General features: G+C 43.9%; 1 protein-coding gene across 2 annotated transcripts in view; it reads left to right on the top strand.

Moving 5' to 3' along the window:
* The window catches only part of LOC138976109 (platelet binding protein GspB-like), a 165,602-nt gene that overhangs the window by 32,921 nt on the left and 120,181 nt on the right, over positions 1-12,500 (top strand). The gene's annotated exons all lie outside the window — the stretch shown is intronic.

Here is a 12,500-nt window from a genome sequence, read left to right as displayed (position 1 = left end):
GACACACACACACACACACACACACACACACACACACACAGAGACACACACACACACACAGACACACACAGACACACTGACACACACACACACAGAGACACGCACACACACGCACAGACAGACACACACAGACACACACGCACAGACACACACACACAGAGACACACACACACAGACACACACGCACACACAGACACACACAGACACACACAGACACACACACACAGACAGACACACACACACACACAAAACCAAATCGACAGCTTGGCTGCTTTCTGAGCAAAGTGAATTATTATTTTTTGCTGATTTAATTCCGCAATTAACATACACTCGACGGAGAGTACCTTTAAGTAACCTTTCAAGGTTTTGAGACGCCGGATTCTCATTCTGTTCAGGCTGAGACTTACCCATTTAACACAAACTTTCCGATGTCTGTTTCTATAGTTACGGTTCTAGACTGTACTTTGCTTGCCGTTGCCCAGTTTCACTGTGACCTTTTTAGCGATAGATGTACTGAGACGAGTTCTCCATTAAACAGTAACAATGAAGAAGAAGAAAATAGGAAAGGGAAAGTAAATGTATTCTAAATGATACAATTACACAATTAAACTAAAATTGCATGCACAATCGTTGACAGAAACAGTGGACCTCTGGTGGTAGATATACAAAGAAAAGCAATAACGACACAAAAGTAAGACATATGAAGAAAAGCAAATACCTACAGAGAAAAGCAATCCCTACAAAGAAAAGCAATTAATACATGCGAAAAAAACAAATATCCGCAAATACAAAAAAAACCCAATCCTTTCAAAAAGAACTAAGAAGATGCCGATGAAAGGAAAGTTATTCTCTAGTTCATGATGCAATTAAACAATTAAACTACTATGACTGAAACAGTATTAAACTATGCCAGTAAATACGCAAAGATATACAGTCAGTACAAAAGGAACTGAGAAGGGTTGCCTTTGATAAGGAAAATGATTTTGAGGTAAATGATGAAATTAGACAACTAGACCAGCGTCTAATTATCATGTCAGGATAGTTGAGTCTGCGTTAAGTTTTGTTCTTTTGTTTGACAGCAATTTCACTTTGATCATCAAAGAGAAGAGTGAATAGGAAAGAGACAGAGTAGTGGGGTGGGGCAGAGGGGGAGAAGAGAGAGAGAGAGAGAGAACTTTGAACTGTATTCATTTATGTATTAGGAGAGAGAGAGAGAGAGAGAGAGAGAGAGAGAGAGAGAGAGAGAGAGAGAGAGAGAGAGAGAGAGAGAGAGAGAAAACGAGAGAGAAAGAGAGAGAGGCAGACAAACATACATACACACAGACTCACAGACAGACTGAGGCTAAGACTGAAACAGTAATATAGAGCTCGGGAGACGAAACAAGCAAGCAAACATACAACCAAACAAAAAGCCAAACATAATCGGCAAGAAGCGCGCGCCGCACCACAGATGACAATCCCCCCGTTCCCTTCAGACCCTTTTAATTAAACCAGCAGCACACTGGGGGACACACAAAAGCTGACCTTTCACTTTCCCTTCACTGGTGGCTAGAGCTGGACACCATTAGCGACACAAAGAAAGCGTGTTGCACTGAGGTTACGGGACCGTCTAGATCCAGCGTCTCCAGGGATCAAGCCGGACAGAGGCGTGGACTCTTCTGGCTTTTACTGCACTGTCCTGGACTGCTTTTGTGGTCGGTTTGTTATGGGGAACTAGCGCAGCTGAGCACCGGTAGATTTGGACGTTCTTTTTGTGTGATGGAGATGGAAGAGCGCAAAAAAACCCAAGAAATTCCTCCGAGGTAGGAAAAACACCCCCGTCCTTAGCATTCTCACTGCCACCAACTGAGCAGGCACTGCTAACAAGTGTGGTTATTTCCCTTTGACCATTAATATGTCCCTCTATAAGTCCTTGTAGAATCTTAATCCACCAATAACTCCCTAACCGTGTGTTTGACTGGTCCCAATTTTTGTAAGGACCGTCTCAGGAATGTATAGAACCTGTTCACCAAGTTTGGTGACGATCGGTCCTATGCGAACACAAACAAACAAACAAACAAACACATCGAGCGAAACCTATACACACCCCTATACCGGGGGTGTAAAAAAAACCCCAAAAAAAACATACACCCATGTCAATTTGTAAAACTAATTCGCAAGGCAAACACAAACGTTGCCCGGAGATGTTTAGGATCCCTTTTTAAGCCTGTTGTGGGATGCCTGTGTGTGTGTGTGTGTGTGTGTGTGTGTGTGTGTGTGTGTGTGTGTGTGTGTGTGTGAATGTATGTGTGTGTGAGTATGAGTGTGTGTGTGTGTGTGTGTGTGTGTGTGTGTGTGTGAGTATGACTAGTGTGTGTGTGTGTGTGTGTGTCTGTATGTGTGTGTGTGAATGTAATACTATGTGTGTGTGAGTATGAGTGTGTGTGTGTGTCTGTGTGTGTCTGTATGTGTGTGTGTGAGTGTGTGTGAGTGTGTGTGTGTGTATGTGTGTGTGTGTGTGTGTGTGTGTGTGTGTGTGTGTGTGTGTGTGAATGTGTTTTGTGGATAAATATGTTTTTGTATGTGTATTTATGAATCTGCGTGCTTGTGCACGCGTGTTTGTTTGATACTTTTTATGTAAAACCTGGATGGATACATACAACTGAAGACGGCTGCTTACAACGGCTTGAATGGGGAATGGTCATGGACGAGAATGCTCAACACAGGGGAAATGAACGCACGCTCGTATATAATCGAAGATAATGTTCGACGTATTTTAAATCAAACACCGGGTTTCTGAGGGTTTTCATCGAGTCCTATGTTCGACGCAGGTTTCATGAAAACAATAGCGGACCATTTGTCACGGAAGAAAGTATTCGACGTGGCGAAATTAGCTGGCCGCGAAAACTCATGATCAAAGAGAACCAGCATCGACATTGAAATTCATTTGCCGAGCCAGGAGTTGATAATCGAAAAAAATGATCGAAGCGGGATAGTTACATTGTCACCAGAGTCGAGTGTATCGCCGGAGGAAATTGACATACCCTCGGACAGATCGGGTTACTTATTCTTCTGTGGACACCAACGGACACAGCCTTTATCTTTATCTATTATCGATGGAGTCATGGATACAACGAGAATCGAGCTGTGTTCGAATCACTTGACATTTGAAAAGCAATCCGCTGTAAATGCTAACGTTGGGAGTTCTCAACGGGGGCTGTTTGTTTGCACGCCCGGGCAAAAGGGTACAGGGACGTGTGTTTTTTTTATATATTTATTTTTATTTATTTTATTTTTTAGATTGTCTCGCTTGTGTCTTCTGAGCGAGTTTCTGGGCAATTTGTAAAAGAGTATTATTATGTGATAATGCCATCCTTATATTTCTTATATTTTCATCTGCATCATACCATCCTGAAGAAGGCAGTTTGTCACTACCGAAATGTTGATAAAGACAGTGCTAATCTGGTGACTGCTGTGTCCTCCTTTGTTTAAAGATTATTTTCTGTGTGGCAAATGCTTTGTCATTCTGTCCACGTAAAAGACCGCTGGGTCGACGATCAGTGAACGTAACGTTTCGTTTTGTCATAGATTATACGTTCCAATTTGTTTGTTCGTTCATGGGCTGAAACTCCCACGGCTTTTACGTGTATGACCGTTTTTACCCCGCCATTTAGGCAGCCATACGCCGCTCTCGGAGGAAGCATGCTGGGTATTTTCGTGTTTCTATAACCCACCGAACTCTGACATGGATTACAGGATCTTTTTCGTGCGCACTTGGTCTTGTGCTTGCGTGTACACACGGGGGTGTTCGGACACCGAGGAGAGTCTGCACACAAAGTTGACTCTGAGAAATAAATCTCTCGCCGAACGTGGGGACGAACTCACGCTGACAGTTAGCGGCCAACTGGATACAAATCCAGCGCGCTACCGACTGAGCTACATCCCCGCCCTGACTGAGCTACATCCCCGCCCTGACTGAACTACATCCCCGCCCTGACTGAGCTACATCCCCGCCCATACGTTCCAATACCATACCTTTCTTGTATGTTTTTAATATTTTTTTATTTTTTATTCATAGACGCTTTGTGATAACAGGCGGTTGGTCTATAAGCTCCGAGTCTGTCGGTAGCTGAGGGGTGGGATGAGGGAGGAGGGGTAGGCGGGATGGGAGGGACTGCGGGGAGTTGGGAAGACGGGTGTGTGTGTGTGTGTGTGTGTGTGTGTGTGTGTGTGTGTGTGTGTGTGTGTGTGTGTGTGTCAGTAAATGGAATTCTTGCACCTTACGAGTTTCTTCACTTGGTGTTCTTTTGTAAAGGAAAGCATAGAAAAAGTATGAAGATTTGGCAGTCTCGGAGTACCAGGAACCCTAAGGAAAGGCTGGCTGAGACTAGCTTCCATGACTTTTTTTTCCTACAAAGTCAAGCCCCTGCTTTCCAAATGCCAGTCACAGCTAGCACAGGAGATTTTGTTTTTTTAATGAAAAAGAAATCCTGCTATCTAACTCGTGCAGGAAGTACGAACTAATCGCAGACTGATTTAATATGCGTTGGATCAGATCTAATTACGTATTACGAAAGCGGATTTGGTTTGGATGGAGCGACACTGTTCGGTGTCAGTACAGGCGAGAGAGAGAGAGAGAGAGAGAGAGAGAGAGAGAGAGAGAGAGAGAGAGAGAGAGAGAGAGAGAGAGAGAGAGAGAGAGAGAGAGAGAGAGAGAGAGAGAGAGAGAGAGAGAGAGACTGACTGACTGACTGACTGACTGACATGGGGCGGGGATATAGCTCAGTTGGTAGCGCGCTGGATTTGTATTCAGTTGGCCGCTGTCAGCGTGAGTTCGATCCCAGGTTTGGCGGAAATTTATTTCACAGAGTCAACTTTGTGTGCAGACTCTCTTCGGTGTCCGAACCTCCCCCCGTGTACACTACATTGGGTGTGCACGTTAAAGATCCCACGTTTGACAAAAGGGTCTTTCCTGGCAAAATTGCTTAGGCACAGTTAATAATTGTCTACCTATACCCGTGTGACTTGGAATAATAGGCCGTGAAAGGTAAATATGCGCCGAAATGGCTGCAATCTACTGGCCGTATAAAATTTCATCTCACACGGCATCACTGCAGAGCGCCTAGAACTGTACCCACGGAATATGCGCGATATAAGACTCATTGATTGATTGATTGATTGATTTTTCGTGTTTTTAATCAAGAGACGAACACAATTTTGCTCCGTATTGTGTTGCGTCGCTATTTGTCCTGTGATCCAGCTAACAAAAGGGAAGGTATACGTAGGTAACAGTTGTGCCCCCTGGTTTGGCAATGCATCGCATTCTGCCCGGTGTAGGATCCGGTCCGGTCCCCCCTCTGAAGTAGTCCCCCGGGGGACCAATTCGTGGCAAAAACTGCTCTATAATGGTCCCCCCTTATAATAATAATAATAATAACATTTATATAGCGCTAAATCAAAAACTTTCGTTAAAAAGGCTTGCTCTAAGCGCTTGACATCTAAACTAAAACGTCATTCACACTCTTTGCAATGATGTACAAGAACTTCATGTCACACTCTTTCATTCAGTATAGCACCATTCACACAGTTGTTATTCTGTACAAGACAATAAGTTAGTCTAACATTTAAAATGTTCATAAGATGAAAACAAGAGAAAACCAGACTGATTAAAACAACTGCTTAGTACTAACAAAGCATGAATCTTAATGATAACGTAATACATATTTAACTGTTAAGACCATAAAAAACCTATATGCTAAAATAACTTCGAACTTTTAAGAACTTCTTATAAGATACACAGCACATCTAGATAAACACCAGAATGATAAAACAAAAGGCAACTCGTTAAAACTATTAAATGCATCAATGTCTAAAACACGAAAGACTCAAATATAAGATACACAATTCTCTAGAATTGTTTATTAAAACTGAAACCGACCTGCTCAAAGTAAACCATACCCACCCCCTCCCTACCCACCCCCAACCCTCCTCCTACACTAAATACTAATTATTTCTACTCTTAACTTCCCAACTACACGTTATCCATAAACTATGCACAGGAACATGTGTGTCAGCATTATGTGGCACCGACATGACTTGTGCATATCTAGCTTACAGCTAAGGGTTAAAGTTAAAGGACTACTGCAGTGAAAAATTATATTTATAATAATTTAAAACAAAAGACAAAATAACAAGCTGAATAGAGATGGAACCGTTACAGAACAGGATGGCAAAATGTTGCGACTTTAGGAGTTGTGTTTCTGGAAGAGGTGAGTTTTGAGTGCTCGCTTGAATGACTGTACTGACTGAGAGTGGCGAATGTGAGAGGGGAGAGAGTTCCATTGAGTAGATGCGCAAAATGCAAAAGTGCGTTGTCCATATGCTTTTGATTTTGTGGGTGGGATGACTAGGGTGCGGCTATCAGAAGAGGAGCGGAGTTGTCTAGCAGGAGTGTATACAGTGAGAAGTTCAGAGAAATAAGCAGGAGACGAGGCAGAGAAGAAGTGAAAGCAGAGAGTGGACAGTTTGTATTCAATGCGCCGGGCTTGGATGGGTAACCAGTGGAGTGTGCGGCGAAGTGGTGTGACATGATCTTTTTTTCGTGCTTTGAGGATCAGGCGTGCTGCAGAATTTTGAACTTTCTGTAGTTTGTGCAGGAGGTAGAGTGGACAGCCAGAGAGAAGAGAGTTACAGTAGTCAAGTTTAGAAAGAACAAGAGAGCAGACTAGAGTGTTTGTAGTTTGAACGGACTGTGAGCGAGTTTTAGCGTCAACTAAGGTGACTCGAGTCGAACCGGAGGTCGCAAAAACTCGGTCCGGTACGACTGGAGTGACGTCACCGGTTAACCAACTTTCAACCTTTCTTCCTGCGTAGGGTCTCTCCAGTTCCAAGATGGCTGCCAAGGCGAGGTGAGAAACTTCTGCAAATATTTTTTGACAAAGTTACGGATTGTGAGAAGACATTTGTTGTAAATCACTTAGCCTTTCAAAAATTAAGGATACTGGGTTGGATACTGTCTTGGTTTTAATGCATTTTATTTTAGCAGTGATGTTTATTTTGGGAAGAAATGAGGTCAACAGGAGTTTGGGTGCGATTTCGGCTCAAATGTACTTTAGCGCCCTGAACTTTTACCCGGCTGTTTTGCGCTCGATTTTCACGCTCACTTCTTCATTGACGTTCGAATCGATAGTTCGATGTTTTGGCATTACATTCACATCAACAATAAAACAGTACTGCTTGTTCATCATCGTCGTCCATCAACTCTCCACAACAGTAAATCCGTAACGCGCTTGTCGCCATCTTGTTGCAAGGGACGCGACTGGACACAACCCAACAGCGTTTCCGCGAAGAAAAAAACCAGACATGCGCAGTGACCCTACCGTAGCTCAACCCTGTTCCTCGCGAAAACTCGCTCAGTGTATGGCGGATGGTTGCGATCTTGCGGAGTTCAAAGTATGCGGACCTACAGATGTTGGAGATGTGCTTGTTGAGTGTCATGTCTGAGGAGATGGTGAAGCCGAGGTTTCTAGCTGAAGAAGAGAAAGAGATGTCGGTATTTCCTACTTGGACAGACGAAGGTTGAGAATTTGGGAACTTAGTGGACTTTTTCATGCACAGAAGTGCCTCTGTCTTATCATCATTTAGTTTTAACTTATTTTCTACCATCCATGACTTAACATCTAAGATACAGGTCTGAATGGTCTGGATGGCGGCATGTGTCTCTGCGGGGGAACTAGGCTTATACAACTGGGTATCATCAGCAAAAGACTGGTTTGAAACGGAATGATTTTGAATGAGGGCAGACAAGGGTTTGGTATACATAATGAAGAGGACGGGGCCAAGTACAGAGCCTTGAGGGACACCGAAAACAAGGGGGGCTGGGGCTGATCTCTGGCCATCGACAAGCACAGCCTGAGTTCTATCCGTAAGGTAGGACTCAAACCATGCCAGCGCTGGACCAGAGATGCCATACAGGGTCTGGAGCCTGCTCAGCAGCGTGACATGATCTATTGTGTCAAACGCTGCCGAGAGGTCCAGTAGGGTGAGCACAGACACATCACCACCATCCAGAGCAGACAGAATGTCGTTGGTCACCTTGAGCAGGGCAGTCTCAGTACAGTGAGAAGGACGGTATGCTGACTGAGAATGCGAGATCAGATCATGAGTGTTCAAATACACTAACAGCTGCTTTAAAACTACTTTCTCAATGATCTTTGACAAAAATGAAAGGTTAGAAACAGGGCGGTAGTTCTTTAAGACATTTACATCGAGATTGGATTTCTTAAGGAGCGGTTTCACAAGTGCAGTTTTGAACAATGATGGAAAAACACCAGACAACAGGCTATCATTAACAATCTGGGTGAGAACAGGCAACAGAAGATCAAGGTTTTCAACAAGTAATGGTGTGGGCAATGCATCAAGTGGACAAGTTGTAGGTTTGGATTTCAAAATAATCTCTCTAAGGTCCTTCTCACTGACTTTCTGGAATGCTAAAAACGTACAGGCAGGGGAAGCATCAACATGAGTGGGTGCAGCAGAATTAACAGCTAGCGTGTCAAGTTCTGATCTAATATCAGCTACTTTCTGGATGAAAAAATCACTAAAAACATCAGGCAGCTCACTGACAGGAAATACAGTGGGGAGTGGGGACACCTTAGTGCGGCCAGTCAAGCGGTTGCAAATATCAAACAGTTTCTTGCTAGAAGAACAAGTGGCAATCTGAGTCTGCAGAAAAAGTGTCTTAGCGGAGTGTACGATCTTGGTTACAACGTTCTTGGTGTAGTTAAAAATCTGCTTATGTACAGTGAGACCCGTCTGAAGGCACTTGCGTTCGGCACGCCTACGCTCACACTTTGCATCACGCAGTTCCTCACTAATAGCAGGATACCACGGTGCTGACTTGGACGGACGGACACGGCGACGCAAACTGGGAGCATGGACATCTAGAGCGGCACGGAGTACAACTTCAAGCTGATCAGCTGTAAGAGAAGGGGACAGCGCAGTCTGCAGCTCTTCACTGAAACTATCTTTGTCCATCGTACGCAGACAACCGACAGAAGTAAAAACAGGGGGTGGGGTGGGGGGCCTAGTCATCAGATCGAATAAAACACAAAAATGATCTGAAGATAAAACATGAGAAACAGTTACAGACTGAACAATATGGTCATCAGGCCTATGCATAACCCAGTCAAGGATGTGGTTCTTCTTGTGTGTTGGTTGACTGACAGACTGTGTGTACTGAAAAACATCTAACAAGTCTAACATCTTGACAGTGGACGGGTGGTTACAGTCATCAAAATGAACATTGATATCACCAATCAAAACAGGGGTTCCAGACAACGTGTTGCAGTGATCAAGCAGATTATGAAAATCTGAGAAAAACATAGTGTCAGTGAGTTTGTTCTTTGCGTTGGGGGGTGGTCTGTAGATGCAGAATAACTGAACGGGTTTTTGATGGAGCGCCAATGTCACCTGTACACACTCAAACGAGGTGTGTTTAAACGGCAGCACAGTGTTAAAAGAGACATGTTTAGCTAGAGTGTTCTTGATGATGACGGCTATTCCTCCACCGCGGCCGGTGGTGCGGGGATATGATCGCAGAGAGTAGTTCGGTGGTGTTAAATCGGCACAGACACTTTCATCGCCGTTTTCCTTCAACCAAGTCTCGGTAAGAACTAAAATGCCTATGTCGTTATCTGTGATGTAGTCTACAATGTCTGTGCGTTTGCATGCTTGTTGTGTTGATGAGACTGATTGAGCGTTGAAGAGTGCGATGTGGAGAGGTGTGGAGGAGGAGGTGGGGGGTGTGGCCTGTGTTCGTGGCTTACGATCTGGTACGTCTGGAAGCACTGCCCCACTCCTCAGTCGCGGTCTGCGGCGATGCCCCCTGTGTGCCTTCTTTGGGCGGCTGCGTAGGCACGGCAGCTGGCGGCAGTGGATACCGTTGTCATTAAGGCGACAACACAGCATCGTTTTTCTTGTTACAATGTTAGTAATGTTACCAGCAATTTCAGAGAAAAGAAAGGAAAGAATCAGAGACTGCTTTCATTTCTTCTTATCAGTATTTATTTATTATTCATTTTATTTCATGTGATTTTTCTGTTGAACGGCATTATAAATCAGATCTATTTTATTTTCTGCAAAATATAGTCAAACAAAGAGATTGCTGTCTGTGCACTACATAATACCGGACGAAGATATAGATTGAAAATGGCTTGAATGCCTAATGAAAAACGAGGCTGGATGTCTAAGGGGGGACCATTATAGAGCAGTTTTTGCCACGAATTGGTCCCCCGGGGGACTACTTCAGACGGGGGACCGGACCGGATCCTACACCGGCTTGCCCGCGGAGCACTATTTCCGCTAGCGTCCGACTGTTGGGTCGTGTTTTCGTCCTTTTAAAGTGGGGCATTGAATGAAGCTGTCAAGGTCATGTAGGCAGTGTAGGTCGAGTTTCAGGCCTACTTCGCTGTACAGAAATCTGCACAGGATTCTCAGCCCTTTCTTTTCAAACTCCTAGCCCCAGATAGTCATAAATAGACAACAGCTTTAAAGCCACAGTGAAAGAGTTTCCGAAGCGTTTTGGACCTCTATAGGCGAGGCAAGGCAAGGCAAAGCATTTATTCAAGAAACATCATGGGGGTTACACGAAAAAGCTAAACAAAATTACAAGAAAACGAAAGGATTGCAAACTTGTTTCAACATAGTTATACATAAGCTCATTCCTATGAAAAAAAGAAGAAAAAAGGATGTCATGACTCAACTGACTAAATCAGACCGCGGTCTATAGTAGACCAGTGGCTAAATCCGGCCTGTCTGACGTGGTCTTCGTCCAAAATTCTTAAATGATTTGACGCACAACTTGCGTTTAGATCTGCTACCCAAGCAGCAAAAGTGTGACACGACAAAATTCAAAACTCCGGTTTTTACATTTCGTCAAGTTTTGACTACATGTTTTAACATTGACTTGGAATCGAGACGAGGGAGGTGGTGTATGTGTGTGTGTGTGTGTGTATGTATGTATGTATGTATGTATGTATGTATGTATGTATGTATGTATGTATGTATGTATGTATGTATGTATGTATGTATGTATGTATGTATGTATATCTATCTATATATATAAATATATAGAGATAGATGACAGTGGATTTTTCGATAAATAGATTCGACCTTTGCACTTTTACAGTGAGGACAACTTACGGGTACATGCAAGGAAAGCCCACAACTTCTAAGGCGAACAACTCTGCAGAGTCTGCTGTGAAGGGCGACGGTAGTCTCCCTGTCACACTCGACCCCCTTTGAATGAACTTAGGTCCCTCCCAGGTGGAATGGGAACAGCACGAAAATGAGAATAACTGTTATGGCTTCTCGAAGGAAGGCCTGAACATACAGACACATCAAAGCCGCTAGACCACATCACAAACAGAACTCTACAATCCACAGGTGTTGCCCACACACACACACACACACACACACACACACACACACACACACACACACACACACACACACACACACACACACACACACACACAGAAGCCGTATATATATAGAGATAGATGACAGTGTATTTTTCGCGTGGCTATAAATTGATTCGACCTTTTCACTTTTACAGTAGGGACAACTTTTGGGTGCAATCGTGACATTCTAAAAATAGTGATTGTGGTGTTTTGGCACTCGGTTACATTTGGCGTCGTCGACAGCGATGGGACTCGACATGAAATGTTCAGGCCACTGAATCATTTTCGAGGTGTAGCTGAATACTGTCTCCAAATTTGAAAAAGATCCACCGAGAACTTTGGCTTGGCATCGCGGACACACACACACACACACACACACACACACACACACACACACACACACACACACACACACACACACACACACACACACACACACACACACACACACAGACAGACAGACAGACACAAGTCGTATATATATATAGATGTATGTATGTATGTATGTATGTATGTATGTATGTAGAGGAATTCCCGGAAAACTACGAGACCGATCTTCATGAAACTTTACATGAGAGTTCCTGCAAATGATATCAAACCACCCAAAGTTGGGGAACAGTTGGTTGAAAATCTGCCATGTGCATGGCACTTTACTCGGGGTGGATGAAAGACGCTCGCAATTGCTTTAAGGGCAAAATACATCTGCGCAGTCGCCACTACACTACATGCTGCGATAGGGATTATGACGAGTACTTGGTCTGTTTTCTTTTCACGCAACGTGTAGCGGGCTGGGAAAAAAAAGAATTACCTCAATAATCTGCAGTGCGTCGTCTGTCCTGCTGGCGTTACATAGGTGAGCGCCGGACCTTATCTCGACATTAAAACATTGCTGCAATATCGTGTACCCCCATACTTATTATATAATGTGTCCCCTTCCAAACACATAGTTCACTGTTTACGATACCATCGGTGTGTATTAGCAAACGTAAGAAGCTGAGTGACAGACGTCATTAAACGGATGTCGAGTTTTTGTTTTCCGTCATGTTAGCAATCTCTTTC

This window comes from Littorina saxatilis, linkage group LG9 (assembly GCF_037325665.1).
Source record: "Littorina saxatilis isolate snail1 linkage group LG9, US_GU_Lsax_2.0, whole genome shotgun sequence".
Lineage (NCBI taxonomy): Eukaryota > Metazoa > Mollusca > Gastropoda > Littorinimorpha > Littorinidae > Littorina > Littorina saxatilis.
Note: the sequence above shows the minus strand (reverse complement) of the source record. Positions and strands in the feature narration are given on the sequence as shown.